Source organism: Brachyistius frenatus, unplaced genomic scaffold (genome assembly GCF_029030835.1).
Source record: "Brachyistius frenatus isolate BFR_SWC_R1_liver_20210118 unplaced genomic scaffold, ASM2903083v1 Contig_68, whole genome shotgun sequence".
NCBI classification, from domain to species: domain Eukaryota; kingdom Metazoa; phylum Chordata; class Actinopteri; family Embiotocidae; genus Brachyistius; species Brachyistius frenatus.
In genome coordinates, this window is record NW_027210667.1 from 813,408 (window position 1) to 830,300 (window position 16,893).

Sequence of the window (16,893 nt, forward strand, 5' to 3'; positions counted from 1 at the left end):
GGAAGTAGAGACGTGCCAAGAGAAGAATAATGCCCCCCCCCCCCTTTTTTTTTTTTCTTTTTTTTTTAAGAAAATAATTTAAAGACCCTCCTCTTTTGTGTCACCAATGAAAACACATTCTCAAATCCTTATTTTCTTTTCGTCTCTTGTAAAGTCTCTGCTGTGTGTTTTTATTAGGTTGTTTATTTAGTTAACCTTTTTCCTTTGTCTGACTGGCTCGGAGCTGCTCTGCCACTCACACCAGTTCATCCACAATCCACGGAAATCCGTGACCAGGGCAGCCTCGCTGTCTTGACTCTTCTCCCATTTCACAGAAGCCCCAGGAGCATAAGGCACGCGTGCACGTGTCTTTCAGACAGTTTCTCCTCCTTATAACAGGACTTGAATTGCTCAGTATCCCCTGTCATTAAACAGTCTTCACCTCCCTTTGATCTGGTCAAGGTCTACGTCCTTTCTCTCTATCTGCTTTCATGACCTCTCCTGTAGCCCTATACTAAAATGTCACTATGAATGCCGTTATCTCCAAATGAGGATATGGCTCAGCCTCTACACTAACACTGAGCTTGAGATATGCTGACAGGTTTATGTCAGGAATAGGCTTTCTAAAACTACAAAGCAGTCTCTTATATTTAGCCAATTTTTTTATGGAACAGGTGCTGAGAGAATCTGTTCAAATTTTTTGCCACTAATATAAAGACCATATGAGGATTAATCTGAAAGTCAGTTCAAAAGCAAGAGCACATACCTGTACAGAGGAACCCATTCGATCCCAGTTAGCTCCTCTGTGTGTTACAGAAGACTCAAAAGAATGAAAATGCCAAAAATAACTGTTGGAAAATGTTTTCAAGCAACAACTTCTATAGAAAAGTCGCATCACCTTAACTTTGCCGCATTTGCTGAGATCAAAGTCTGGACACTCTGCTGGACAGTCTGCTGCCTTTGAGGAGTGACCTTTTAAATTCAGCAATATACCAATTACATAGCAGTTCATTAAATATCAGCAAACTAATGCTACATCTGAAGAAAGCTGCACTGTTTTTGCCTCCTTTTATATCAAGTAATCAGAGTGCAGCTAGTTTTAATACACAAGATTAAACAGGATGGCTTCATATGATTTCTGGCTGCTAAAGTAAACACTTATCTCATGCAGTTTACAGTTAACTTTTGTCTCTGTTTGACACAGATTTCTTTAGTTCCTGATCTTTCATCTTTTTCCCTTCATTTCTGTGCTCTTTTCAGAAAAAAACAGACTCCACCATAACATCCTTAACATCTTCCCCTTTAATCCACTGCTTCCCCTTTAAACCTTGCATAGGCAAGGAAGAGAAACAGTGACCTTTGACTGGTGCTGTGTCTGTTCGGTCAGGCGGTCCTCGCACCATGTGACACATTCCACTCCTGCCCATAAATCAGGAATCAAACTTTGATTTATTTCTGCCATTGTCACAGGGGTCTAGAGTCAAAGTGCTCAACTGAGAGTCACAGAGGTTAGTGCTCAGGGTCTCGCAGCAGGACATGATACATTATCCCATTCAGTTCCTGTGTAATGTCTTTAACACTGCTTTAATGGGTTCATTTGTTTAAGTATTATGGGCATGTTTGAAAGACTAATATGCATGACTATAAATAATATGGCCAACTGAACAATAACACGTGCAAGACACAAGAACTGATTTAGAATAATGAGTCCCTCTTAGGACCACAGTCAGCTGGAGACGTACAAATAATATGCTGCAATTTTAATTTGATTTGAGGTACATAGAATGCAACATTGCGTGGCAGGGAATATGTAAGACACCACTGAAACCCGATTTCTCTGCACCTGCTGGCATTAAGACACGAGGAAACAGAAATAGACCTGATGATCTTGGATTTAGCATAGTAAATCTTGGTCAATATATTATTGTGTTTACTGAATGCTTTCATGAGTAAATAACAAGTTTACCATTGTGTGAATGTTTTTCGTTTGAGGCTTATTCAAGCTGCCAATTCAGTTTGATATTTGTAGTGTTTGTAGTGCTCTTCATGTGACTTTTTGATCTCATCATTTGCATGTAAAATGTAATGCTTTAAGTCACACGAAAGTAATACATTTTAACGTGCTTGTTAAAAAAAAAAAAAAAAAAAAAAAGATATCTGACTAAAAAAATTGTGAGGATCAGCATCATGCGAGTTGAAAAAAAACATCTGGTATGCTCCTGTGAATCAAATAGGAGAGGAGTCAGAGAGATACTGGCATCAGCAGGCAGAGAGCTATTTGCACCCAGCTGGAAAGATGTCTTCTGCAGAGTATTCACATGAAACTAGTGATGATGAAGCTGTGCTGGCAGCTGATTATCTGCTCTCGGACAGAAAAGGATTTGACATTAACCATAGCACCCTGACATATGTTTTACTGGAACAATGTCCTACCGCAACCATACTAACAGCAGAAGTTCAGATTGAATTCGTTGGATGTGTGTGCAGATATGGAGATGATAGATGATCACCCATTCACCTCATCTGTGTGCATGATGTGTGCATTCAGTTGAAATGATGTCTCTCTGTTGTGCTCCTGAGGTCACTGCAACTCGGTGCAGTTTGTTCAGTTTGCGTTATGATTTTCATCACTCATAGAACAACTAGCCACAAATTGAGATTAAATGAAACGCCAATGATGCCTGGAAATGGATGTTTCAACATAGCCAATGAAGCGTTGACTCCAAGATCTAAATGACAGAGTGTGAATGGTGAACTGTAGCAAAACATATTAAAGCATTAGATGCAATGTTGTCTTTTTGCTTGACTTTCTTGTTTAATAAGTAGGTTACTGTTTGTGGCTTTTTTGAAGATCATATGGTGGACCGAGATGCCCTGTAATATCATACCTCAGAACATCAGAGGAGTCTTTAATTACAAGGGCAGCGCAGAATATACTGGGATGAACACAAAAGACTCCAGGGAGACGTTAGGTGCCAATTTATCTGTAATTTATATTACCCTTCCTTTTTCCTGTGCTGTAATTCACTTGTCTGTTATTGATGAAGGCTCGCTGACACACAAGTGGCGGGTGGCTGGTTACCACATGAAAGACAGAATAGATGGTTGCCGGGTCGAAGGTCACGGAGGGCAGCTGGACGTTTGGCTGACCTCTGACCCCGGACCTCACATGTTAGTCAGAACTTTCTGCTTGATTGGATTTGTTTAGCTATGCTTTGTAACCCCTTCTGTGTAAATCACACACACACACACACACACACACACACACACACACACACACACACACACACACACACACACACACACACACACACACACACACACACACACACACACACACACACACACACACACACACACAGATGCATAAAGTCTCACGAGCATAATCGTTGATTGTGTTTGCGGCTGGATTGGAAGACCCATGATCTCTTAAGACTGGAAAAATATGTCAGTTTCAGTTTTAGAAGCACAACATAGAGCTCACAGCTCATTATTTCAACCGCTTTCTGTGTTTTGTGTTGTGCGAACACCAAACAATCCTCACAAACAAGGTGGTTTCAGTTTGACTTTACAGAGCATGTAGCCTGTTTGAAAACAATACGATTTTTGCTTTGACAAGCAGAGACAACTGCTTCATTCATTTTTGCATTTAGTGCTTTGAAGGAAAAATATACATAATTATAGTGTGTCTTAGTTTTATAATAACAAAGGAGTTCAATTAGCATAACATTTATCTTTTATTTGTAATTATGTGGTTTTGTTTGATTTTGTTACATCTGATTTTGTCAGGAAACCGTTCCCTTATTTTTTTAAAAAGAAAACCAAATAAAGTTATTATAAGAGTATATATTAGCATAATGAAAAGACTCTTTTACCATACAACCACCATACAACCTTCTCATTATACTCTAATATACTCTATAACTGTACCTTTCATGCTTCAATTCCCAAACGACTAAACAGCTTACCTCTCTTCTCATATATCTATATTTTCAGTATCAATCAAAGAAACATTAATATTATGCTGGTATGTTTCAAAGTGACCCGTAATTTTGGAGTACACTCACAAACAGGCAAATATTGAGCTCAAAACATTTCTTTAATGAGCATTTCCTGCACTGTACACTCCCAGCATGATGCTTGTTTGAGTGTCTTGTTAAAAAATGACAGGCAGTGGACTCGTACCAAACACAAAGTGTAGTTAAAGCTGATGGGAATGTCAGTTACCTACACCAAGGAGGTCATTTTTTACAGTTTGTTTGTTTGTTTGTTTGTTTGTGTCAGCAGCAACACGACAAAACTTCCTGCCCCATTTCATGAAACTTGGTGTTGTGTCTGTGCTCTTGGCTGAATCGAGCTTCAATCTTTGGCTCTCGCAATTTTACAAATTAACAACAGATCCAAATATCGACTCAAAGGTAGGATTTGATATTACTGGGAAGCTTGCATCACTGAGCGTCTTTCCTCCAAAAGCACACAGAAGACACTCTCTTGCACAGCTGGACAAGTAATTAATAGTAAAGCATATGTCCAGACACCTGATAATAACAACTCCTTTCTATATAAGTCTGGTTGCTGAGCAACAAGCAGGAAATGTATCACTGAGCAGCTTTTGACCTGTGAATAAGTGCCGTCTGATAGTATGTGATGTGAATTTGAGGTGTGCATGAGTGTACTACAGGGATCATCAGACGGAAGGTTCTGGGTAAAGTTTGGCTTTTTTGTCTAACCCAAAGAGGTTTTTATGGTTTAAATAGATGAAATGTGTTTGATTGAGACTTGTTTTTGTTCCTTTTTAGGAGCTTGCGTGAGTGTAGTCTTGTGGAGGACATGTTTACTGCTGAGGTCGCTTTTGCTCTGAGAAACAACTGAAGTGCTCACTGACTACCTTATGTATACGCCAAGCGGATTGTTTAAAATATATCACGTGAAGGAGGGGATTGGACATATATACAAGATAAAATATAATTACCCTATCAACTAAATATTTTGCTGGGAACTAAATAAATATCCTCGCGAGGAAATGAAACCTGCCTATGGCTTTGGAGGCTCAAAGAATTTAAGTGAAAAAAACAAAAAGCTGCTCATGAATCAGAGCAAACATCATAGAAATTATATTGAATATGTCGTAAAGGGACCGAGCTCTAACATAACAGAAATGGTTCTAGTTCAGGAGGTGACTTTTATGTATAAAAACCTGCATGTGGAACAATGGAAAACCTCCCCAACAGATTGTCCAACACATTTAAAATCAGGATAAAAGGTGAGACGATGACAGGCTGCCAGAATCGCTATCCATCTCTATGTCACACAGCCAGAGGTTTATGTGAAAAGCAGCTGTTGTTTGTTGTTGGCAGGAAAGTTACTGTACATATCACGTGTGTGTGTGTGTGTGTGTGTGTGTGTGTGTGTGTGTGTGTGTGTGTGTGTGTGTGTGTGTGTGTGTGTGTGTGTGTGTGTGTGTGTGTGTGTGTGTGTGTGTGTGCGCGCGCGGGCACTCATCTGGTTATCTGTACATGCTTCTCTGTCCACCTCAGGATGGATCTGTCTTGGCTCACAATTATGCTACTCGGCAAAACAAAAGACTGAGATCTAAACAGATGCTCGGCTCTCTGGAAAAACTCCACTGCTGGAGTGTGTTGTCTTTGTGTCCGACCCATGCCTGAACCAGGGATGACTTCCTTCAACACTGGGCTTACAGCTAAACATAAGCTTACTGGAGAAACGGCACGCAACGCTAGGACGCAGCCCGAGCAGACTTAGTTTGTTTGCGGTGTTTATCGGTCAGTGACAGGGTGTGTTTATACGTAAGGTTCCAGTAGGCAGTCATGACCTCAATGCCCTGGCTCCACCCCACTCACACACACACACACACACACACACACACACACACACACACACACACACACACACACACACACACACACACACACACACACACACACACACACACACACACACACATCTCCCCCTCTAGTTTCCCACATTGCAGAGAGCATCATTAGAGAGTGATCCAGTTTTCTTCACTGACGAATGATTGTCACCACCAGAGTAGCGCTGTGAAGCGCTGGCTGCGAGGTGCTTGCTTTTTGGAGCTGGGTTGTAATCACTTCTTTTTAATCAGTAAGCTTACACTAACGTGCTTGAATGTTTACATGGATGATGAACTTCTTCACCATGTCAGAAAACTTGTTAAGGACATGCAGTATCTCTTTGGAAAACTGGAAAAAGAAAAAGAACAGAAATATTTGGGCTTAGTCATTACACACGTAAAGTTGTACAGTGTGACGTGTTACTCTGGCAGACAGCTGTATTAATTAAAACACATTGTGTCTAATCTGTCAGACAGCTGTGAAACGGACAACTGAAAGCTGATGTGAGATTCTGTGCAGATGAAATGCTGAAGGACCTTTCGCTATCAAAGAAAATGAGTGCTCACTGAGATGAAACTAACGGATTAAAATTGCCATGATATTGTGAAACAGTACAGAATGGTCATCAATGAGACTGTGCCAAAGAGAAGGACAGATTTTATTGACATCCATCGTGTCACAGCCCAGGTAGATAACCTTTTGTGTGAAAAAAAATGCCAGGAGAGGGTATACGAAACACTGCTCTCACACAGAAATGCGACATTGGAAAGAGTTTTTGCTGTCAATATGCAAATAAAGGTTGAAAACAAGGTAAGTACTTAAGTGTGCTCATTTGACACCAGTGGGTGGAATTAACACGTTTGTGGTAACAAAGGCCTTTACATCAGTCTGCATCCTTAGCAAGACAGCCAAACAGTGTGTGTGTGTGTGTGTGTGTGTGTGTGTGTGTGTGTGTGTGTGTGTGTGTGTGTGTGTGTGTGTGTGTGTGTGTGTGTGTGTAAAGTTTGTGTTATTTGTTGTTAAAGGCAGTAATATTAGAACTTCATATATTTAATGTTAAGTGCTGTGATATTTAATACTTTAGACATAAGTTCATGTTTGTAATCAATCCAAGTAAATTCATTACTTTTGTCCCATTTAAGAAAAACATTTTGCACCAAGTTTGTTGCATCAGGGTCGATGTGTTTATCATTGTGTATAGACTTAGTTGTGTGTGATCATAATTGTGCAAAATGTTGAAGCAGTGAAAACGTTAAGTTGTGTCCTTAAAACGCCTTTAAACCAGTAAATAAAGCTTGCAAATTGATGTGAAAAAGATAACGTGGCTGTTTTGTGTCTGCTCAGCAAAAAGGCAGCCTGTTTTTATGTTTATTATAGGTCACAGAAATACAGCTTTTAAATCAGTGAAAGTCAGGGAAAAGTCACTGACAAGTGGGAACCCTGATAGTATATTATTTTCCTGTTAGTTTATCTGTGAGACTGGATGGGTCTAGAATTTTAAATTCAGCAACTTCACAGTGACACAGTACTCCGTCTCTGCTTTCCAAACTGTCAGATTTAATTGTTGTTTTCAAGCAAGAAATTACAATGGTATGACTCTCGATAAACATCTTCCAAACTATATCACTTTGAAATATCAACCACCTAAAATGCCCATGTTTTTTGGAAGCTGCCAGTTGTGTGTGCGTGTGTGTGCATGCGTGTTTTCCCCCAGTTCCTGCCCTCTGAAAGATGAAAGCAGTGGGGGGGTTTAGTTTGAGTATTTCATCAGAGCCCTACTGATGCTGTCTAGTAAGCACTGCCGAGCACTGAAAGACTCGCATCTCTTTCACACCACAGGTATGGCTCCCTCTGCTGCACTAGTGAACCCGACCAATCCCTCCCAGTGTTACACTAACTGTGAACCTCAGCAGGGCGTCAAAGACAACACTGTAAATGTACAAAAAGTGAGCGCTGCCTGCATGTTTTCGTCTACAAGTCTGGATCGGTGGACACGATATGTGTCACATTGTCAGCGTCTGTATGCGAGTCTGTGTGCAGCCGAGGGTTCTTCATGCAAATTTGAAAGATTATTAAAGTCGAGATCTGCTAAATGAACAGTCAGTCTAAGTGTTATCCGAAGACAACTGGACCGGCTTGACAGCTTTTTCAAGGAATTCCAGTTGCCTTTGGATAACAAATCTGAGGTCTGCAATGTGTTATTCATTATTCTCAGGTTGAACACTGAATAATAAATCTACCTTGTGGTTGCATGGTTCTTATTTTGAATGTCTCTATTGGAGAACACAAATCTATGTAAATGATAAAGGGTTTACCATCTCCGAGAGGATTGGGGATTTTGTTGGTTCGGTTCTTTGTTGCCAGTTGTGTTTCCAAATTTACTGAAAGACAGCTTGATCATAGGAATGTTGCAGCTTGTACTGTTGACCTGGCTCACGCAGAGAAAAGAGAACGAACTCCAGAACTGAATAATCTCCATCCACCTCATCAAACAGGCTCGTGGCTCTTTGGTAACCAGGTCCAAACAGGCTCAGCAACCGCATCTGCACTGTGTTTGTGCATGCCATGCTCAGTGGGCATTCTCCCACCCACTGCAGGCAGCTGTAGCACTCCATCCTAGCCCACATGAGTACTCCTGAACCCCCCATGCTGTGCACGGTTCGTATCCGCTCCCCTCCCTGCAATGCCTCAGCAGATCAGTGCTCAGCACAGCTATTGGATGGCTGTGAAAGGGATGACTGGCTGAAACGGAGCCAAGCAAGAGCCTGACAAGGCTGCCTCCATGGGTATCTGATAGAGGGTCACCTAACCTAGTCCTGTGAGAGGGAATCAACTCGGCAAGCTTCTAGCATCAGTTCACCTCCCAAACTCTCTGAGGTTTTAAAATGGCTTTACCAGGGATTGTGATAGTTTGAATATACATGAGGTTACTTCAGAGGTGTGCTGTGACCCATCATGTACCGTCAAACATCATCAGTAAACATCCCTTTGCATTGTTCAAAATGTAATATGAACGAAAGAATCGACAACAGCAAGGCAGCTAAAGGCAAACACCTTTACGGCCATTACAAATATAAAGCTGAGGTAAAACGGAGCTTCCTCCAACGCATTGTTTGTTTTAAATCCTCTAACCTCTACATCGTGTGTCATTTAAAATTATTGTTCTTCGATGTGAATAAATCAAGCCAACAATTTTCTCTTTGTTTTTTTTCCCATTGACTAAGCAGAGATCAGCATGCATAAGAAAATAATGGCAGGTATGTTTCCCCTATTTGACCTTTGGAAAACAAACAGACTAATGTTTTGAGCAGGAGCCTCTCGAATGGAGCCTCTGTCATTCCAGGAGGCCGGAGGTCAATGCCACACCAGCGGTCCACTCAGCTAGAGCAACGCAATGAGAATTTTCCTTCATGTTGTTTAAAAATGTTTTTTTCAGCGGTTGCAAAGACTGCTTGTAATGGTGAAAACCTCACCAGCTGTGAACCTATACCAGGGTCAGCCACTTGTTGGGCACAAAGTGCTTTCCTTCCATTGTCCGCAAACCTTTGCACACGTGGTTTTCAAAAGTGAAAAGTCTTTTATTTGGTCCTGCTGCAGTACAGTTTATAAAAGAGCTATACAAATCAATGCACCTTTTTAAACTGTTTGGCTCATGGTTCATATCGAATACTGACTGAGTCATTACAGATAAGAGGTATTTCAAAAAACAACTTTGAAGTTGTTTTCAACGTGCTTTAGTAGCATTCCATCTTGATGACCTGCAACCTGCCTGTACATACACATAAGTACTATACACATGCTTTTATAGCATCCTCACCCTCTGTAGGCCTTTTTTTTTTATCATCATTATTACAAGAGTTTGTACTTTATTAACTTGCACAGATGATTTAAAAGCTATAATGTGGTATTGCATGTCTGGTCTTGAATGCACTTTCCACTCCATTCAGCTTTATTAGCTCTACTTTTTTTTTCTTTAGCTGCCTAATATTCCCCCTCCCCCTGCTCATTCTGTCTTTTTTTTTTTTTGGAACCCTTCTCTCCTTAAATGGTTAGATGGTTTAATTGCTTCCAGATGTGAGGTCCAGATGAAAGACAGAGGCTTTGGTTTTAGAGGAAAGTAATGAAAGTTTAAAAAAAACGCAGGCCACCTAATGCCCAACTGAAGTTTGTCACAACTCTTGAATTGCAAACTACAAAGTGCCTGAATATATAAAACATGTATTGTGAGAATTGAAGATATTTTTTTCGTTGATTTATTTAGACTACATTTCTTTTGTTGTTAGATTCCTTTTTTAGAAATAAAAAAGGACAATTTTATACATTTATACTACATCTGGTGTGAAAAGTTTATTAGGGCAAATTCATAATTATCATCAGAGTATAGCATTAAACTTTGAAATGTTCTTGCTAAATGATTCATGCTGCAATAATGTCACGGCATTATTAAACTTAACAGAAAATCTCAAAAGCAAAACTGTATGTTTTTGGAAAGTGGACTTCCTAAAAATCATCCTTGGTAACATAAACATATTCAGTACTCTGACCCAATGTTCTTAAATTACATGTTATATCACATTTAATTAAGCAACACACTGACCTGACTTGTGCAGTGTAGTAGTTACGGTGAGGTATGTAGGAGAGAAAAGGAAAGAGACAAAACTTACCCCATCCAAAGTCTGCACTCGAGCACAGAGTGTTATTATTTCCCTGTCTGCTATATTACCTCCCCTCTGTTCCTCTGCCAGACATGTGAACCTTACAGCATACTAACCTGCTGCCCTCAACCAAGGTCCTCCACATTTATTTCAGTACATTACACAGAGAAAGACAAAAAAGCTGCAGTTCTTGGAGCCATTGTTGATTTAGGAAGCAATACTTCTTTGTCCCCTCGTGTGAGGAAGTTGTTTTTTTAATGACCTAAAACAGCTGAGACAATCCAATTCCAAGAAACGAGGACAGAAGAACCTGCATGGGGCTGTAAGGTTGGCAAAATGCTGCTTTCACACTGCCGATCAGTCAAACAGAAATTGCACAGTTTATTTATAGGCAGCCAAACGTTTCTCAGACTGGGCAACTGAATTATGTCAAGGCCAAATAATGTTGGAAAGATTTGTGTAAAATGTTATCTGTTGTCATATTTATCAGGCAGCATGTGTAATGGATTTCATTAGTGTTCATCTACAGTTCGCGTCTGGTTGGATCGTTACCTCTGCAAGGACAGTTGGAGCCCATTTCTACGGTGAAAGGACAGTTCTGGATGACAGGATTTGGAAACCTGAACACGTGATATTTTTTGGTGAAATCAGTGTGATTAAGACAGTTACTGACCATGACAGTTATACAGTGTGGCGCCGGACACTGGACAGATGTTTTTTAATTACTTCTGGAGAGCACCTGACAAATCTGGTATAAATTGTTCATATTCAAGTCATGCTGCGACACTGAAGGAGGTTTTGTGAATTAGAATTGCTAATGACAATGAATAAATCTAGCTGTTCTGTAATTATCAAGACTATGCCGCAGTGCCAACATAAGTGTATTGTTGATGAGGCTTTTACAATGGAAATTATGAGAGGGAAAATTGAGAGCCGGTGTGAAATATTAATTTAAAGGAGTTGCGCTTCAAGTGTTTTATTTGAATGTTTCTAATGAATTGAATTTTTTTGGCAGGCCACACAAAAAGGTTTTCTCCCAACCAAAATATTTTTTCCCCCAAAAGCAGCGGGGTCTAAGCAGGTTAAGGTTGTGTATTATCCCACCTGAAGCCTTTTGTCTTGAATTTTAATCAAGTCAACATTTAGCTTTTTCAAAAACTGGCAAATGATAGGGTGTTATTGAGACTGTTCTCTGTCTCTTGGCTCCATTAAATTCACTGTGGATATTAATAGTCCCCGGAGGGTGAATCTTGATGGTTTTACTACCCTTGACCTTTCCTGCTGCATCACCACAAAGCCAAATATTTATATCCGAGAAATGTCAAAATCAGTGAAGTTTACAAAAGTTTACAACCTACCTGAAAGTGGAGGAATACACAGAACAACAAACCACCTTTCAAACCAAGTCTAAGTCTAAAGGCCTTTTTCATCCATCATGTCCATGTGATGTACAGAGTGTTTGAGCCTGTTGGTAGTGCCTTCAGACAGTTTCTGGCTTTCTTACACGACTACGTAGACCTGGTTTGTGTACATATGTGAAGCTGGGATAATTTTTGAACATGTTTAATGCTTCAGGCTCAACATCTTTCAAAATTTCATGACTTTTATCGCACTTTACACAAAGTGGCCAGACATCACAGGCCACAGTATTTAATGTCACCATTTTGTAACCCTTACACATGCCTTAAACTATGCCGTGAAGATTTTAGCTTTTTGTCTCCTGACTAACCAACAAAATCTTTCACATATGGTTGGTTCGACTCCCAACAATACTGTCTGTGCGACAAATGTTTGGACTTTTGATATATTCGTCAACAACGTGTGGGCTTCTTCCTTCCACCGGCCCGGTGTGGTCTCGGCCTGGGTCTTTGGTGTGGCGGTGGACATGTCACAAAGTCTCTGACCTGCATATGTGCTACTCTAGCGAGGAGTAAAAGAGGCCTTGAGGAGGTCTCCACCTCGCTTTCCTCATCGCTGCTCTCCTCAGAAGTGATGCCAGTACAATAGAGAGAGAGAGCAGCGTGCACGGCTTCACACCAGCTGTGAAAGCTCAAAGCATTTCTCGGCCCAGATTTCTATAACTCGCCCACTCGTTTGATTTCTTTGAGCCTACACTTTACTCTCCACCTCTACTTTTAATGATCTAACGCCTCTGATTGCTCTTGTAGGAGTCTTGCTATTACAAGACTAATTGGTCCTGTCTGTGTAACTGTCCAAAATATTATGTTTGCTGTTGACTTTTTGCCATTTTTGAATTAATATCAAGAAAAAAATCAAAGGCCTTTAATGGGCTGTAAATCTCTGACCAAGTTGACATAAATTGTTGCATCACTGCAGTTAAAGCTACCCATCATGAATATGGCAGGTAAAATCTCGCTAGCGGGTGTAGTATCCAGTTTCCTCACCTTTTATACATCTCTCTCATTGAGGTAATCTTTATAGTCAAACCTGAGGGATAAAAACGTGTTCCTGTTCAACATCCTCACTGGTTTTTGTTAATTAATCACTTCTTCAAACCTGCATCAACTGTCTGGCCAGCATACGTAGTCTAAATACCAGTAAGCAAGCTCAATTATAAATGTGGGCTTAAGAGATGGAGAGAAAATGACATTCAGCATTTTATGAAAAAGTTAGCATTTTGTATAACTTGGGCCAGAATCACAGTAGCCACTGTTGCACTCGTCTGTGCTGGGTTTGTTTGCAGAGAGAACACTATAAATATTTTGATGTCGTCAGAGTACAGAAGTAACTTGGTCTTGCTCTTTTTGCTTGCAGGCATCATGAGACTGTAATGAGTTATCATTTTATCCCCAGTGTTTGTGCGTTTGTGTCTTTGCTTACGTATCTAAGGTACACTCATAGGATGTGTGCACGCACAGTTTGATTGATGTGTGTGATAATTTCCCAGTTGGCAAACATTTACACGCACACTCCGTCATTTGCGGCCTGTTTGGATTGGCAGAGGTGGCGTCCTGATTGGCTGGTTTCACCGAGGGCTACGTGAGATGGATTTGTTTGACTGGGCACTCTAAAATATGGGGAGCATGATTGAAAAGTACATCGGCTTCATTTCACCCCTCGTTGGCCTCAATGGTTTCGACTTTGCATCATTTATTTACTCACAGGTTTTTGGAAGAATTCTTTCCACTGTGGGGCTTTTTTGCATGGCTGCACAATGAAAATGGAGCAGGGAGTACGAGCTCGGGCAAGTAAGGTCACGCTAACATACACGTTTGTATTATCCACAGAAATTGAAGAACATGATCTATAAAGCCACTGTGGTCATTTATATACAGTGACTCAAACTGGCCTTTTGAGAAATTCATATCTAAAAATAGAAACCACCCAATTCCCGGTCTTGTTCTTTTCCAGGCCTGGCTCCTTCTCAGACCACAGAGTGAAGACATTAGATGGGCCAGAACACTTTGGAGCGTCCAAAAGCCTCGGGATCATTATTCCATTTGGATATATCATGCATAAACATACAAAGGCCTGTTCTCTCCTGTGAATCCTGTCCTCTTGATTGGACAGTCAGTCAGTCAGAAAGTTTCCTCTGGAAGGCTCCTAGACTCTGATGTGAGAACCACGAAGTGCCCCAGTTATCTTTGGATTCCCCCAGCTTGTTTTACTAAGGACTCAGCCAAACGTTGCCTTTCCCCTGCTGATAAGACAGCTCCCATCATGCCTCACTCACACATATGAAGTGTAGGGAGAATACTCCTGGCCCGCTGATGATAATCTAAGATTACTCTTGCTTTTGAACTCTTAATCCAATAACAATAGAGTTTGTGTAATACCTATACACGACAGAGGAAAGATTAAAAAGTCACTGGGAAGCAGAGGCCCCTCATCCATGTTGAGATGAGTACAACAAAGTGGTATTTTTCTACCCCCTGCTGGGCAGAAGATCCCTAGTCATGTCTGGTATATCTGAAGTAACTTTCTGAACTTTCTGGATGCGAGTACAAATATTAATAAACAACATCTGGAAGGGAAATAAACAGGTGTAAAAGTATCTCAAAGTACTGAATTGAGTGATGGATGACTCCCTGCTGTAACATGTTTGCTTAAGTATTGCATTATGCAACAACCTAAGCACACTTCAATTTATCACTTTATTCAAGACCTTATTTGAATCTTGTTTCATCTACAGAGATTTACAATTACAATGCTATTGGTTTATTTGATTCATATGAATCTTTTTTCATTTTTTTTCATCTGACTTAAACGACAGAATCTCTGATGCTAGAAGCCACATTGTGTTAGATTGTCCTCATCTCTCAGGGTTCATGGGTTGTGGTTTGACTAATTTGTCTGCTAATTTTTCATCTGCACATGGCCTCCTGTGTCATTTCATATATGCGGCTGGCAAATTATAATCTCCTGGACAGACAAGCTTCTACGTTCCAGCAAGATGACACTGATACGCTGCTATTAACCCACAAATAAGAGGCTTTAGATTGCAGTCTCTGCAGATTCCACATTAGACTGATTGCTTCAGGCATCCTACTGGTGGTTTATGCAAGTTTCATTATGTGGTTCATTACCGTACAGTATATTCTCCAAAACAGTCGTACATATGGAACATATTGTTTTGAGGTTTTTAAATCACATATGGCTCCAAATATCCTCGCTACTTTATGCACACTTGAAGCCCTCAGAGAAGTGCAATTATTACAGCACAGGATCCTCCTAATGTGAATTAACAGTATTACTCAGTCCATTGTCTCTCCTGAACTTGTTCTTAACAGAAAAGCTTCGTATCTCCTTAGCACACACTGCACCACTGCGCTTTTTAAACTCAAAGGACACCCTTAATTTAATGTGAACTGCGTGTTGAGTCTGAACAGAATAGAGTGAAAAGAGCCCCACCTAAAGAAACTTTCATTTTTCTTCTCTTTTCTTCCTTTGTTCATCTTTTTCCTCCATTTTTTTTTTAAGTTTTCAAAACCTGAATACAGTGTAGACATATTGAGATTCTATGTAGTGTATGTGGGTGTACTTTAAAAAAAAATGTTTTTTTTATGGATGGTTGTGGCTAAAATGGAAAGCAACACAGAGTCTTCTAAAATAGCTTGCACATTCAATGTATACCACACGTGTCAGTCACAAGAGAAGAAAAATGTTCCGACGGATCTGTCAGGAAATATTTGGTGCATTTCTGCTAGCTTTTGAAAGCTTTTTTTTTCTCTCACAAGATTCAGGTATTCATGCTGCAGTGCTTCTTCACCATGCCCTACAGTGGACATTCATAACACAACTGTAAATTAAACAAACATAAAAGCTGTACGGTTGTTATAAATAACTTGCCCCCCTGCAAAATGATAAAATATTACAGTAAGTTGCAGCTTCTGCACATTAAAAGATGAAGTGGCTTTCTTGTATGGCTCTTGGTTTCCCCTTTCCTCATGCGGTTTATTATTCTTCTCTTTGGCTTGCGTCTCTGCCAGCTTTACAGCTCTCTCACTCCTACACACCACTCACCCTCTGTTAGGAGTTACAGTCAAGAGTGTGGGGCATGCTCTCTGCCGAGTCCCCCGTCTGCCATCTGCTCAGGAAAGAAACGGAGGATGAATTACTGCAGCCAAACCTTCCTCACCTCGAATGAATGACTTCCATGTACTGACAGTAGTACGGATGCCATCTTTTTTTTTTTTTTTAAAGTCAGTGCTTGATGATAAGCACTGCTTGCCTTATTTTTCTTGGCAATGTTCCTGATGACTGCTCACTCTTACACAGAGGAGACTCCCCGCTGCTGAGAGTTGGAGCATCAAAGCATGAATTGAGCTTCTATTATCTTCCAATTAGTGTTTTGTGAAAAGATCCATTTTTACAACATTAAAAGAAGAAGAATTCTAATCAACTTCTGAGGATTACCCTTTTGTAATCTGCGATCTTGAGCCAACACTTGCAAACAATTACACTGCTAGTACCCAGGGGCCCGATCTGATTCGTCTGTTTGCCTTGTGCTGTCTTGGGAGATCCTGCAGTAATTGAGTCGGCTCTTTGGCTGATGGCTTGCGAGTTCCTTTTATAGCTCCACTGGTTCAGTCGCTGTGTAGATGTGCAGCATTATTAAAACCAGACCGCAAGCGGGACATTACATTAGGATATAATACGCTGCACTGAAGCGTACTGTGTGGTATCCCACTGTTGCCCAGCCGTCCCTGTCACTGTCCCTTGCAGACAGACAGCACTACCAGAGCAGACAGTTTTTTCCTGCTGGCAGACCTCCCAGAGCCTGTAGAAGTCATCCTGCTTCCTGACACCTCCCTTCATTACCTCGGAGACCCTTTCTGCCAAAGGGACTATTTGGTTTGTGTTCTGGCTCAAATGAACAACAAAGACCAGGTCCAAAGATGCTTTCAAAGGCACCTGGTACGGTG

The 16,893-nt window shown here is 40.6% G+C and overlaps 1 protein-coding gene across 1 annotated transcript in view; it reads left to right on the forward strand.

Annotated features, from left to right (window-relative positions):
- LOC138626020 (protocadherin-16-like) overlaps window positions 1–16,893 on the forward strand; it is a 79,008-nt gene that overhangs the window by 40,710 nt on the left and 21,405 nt on the right. The window lies entirely within an intron of this gene.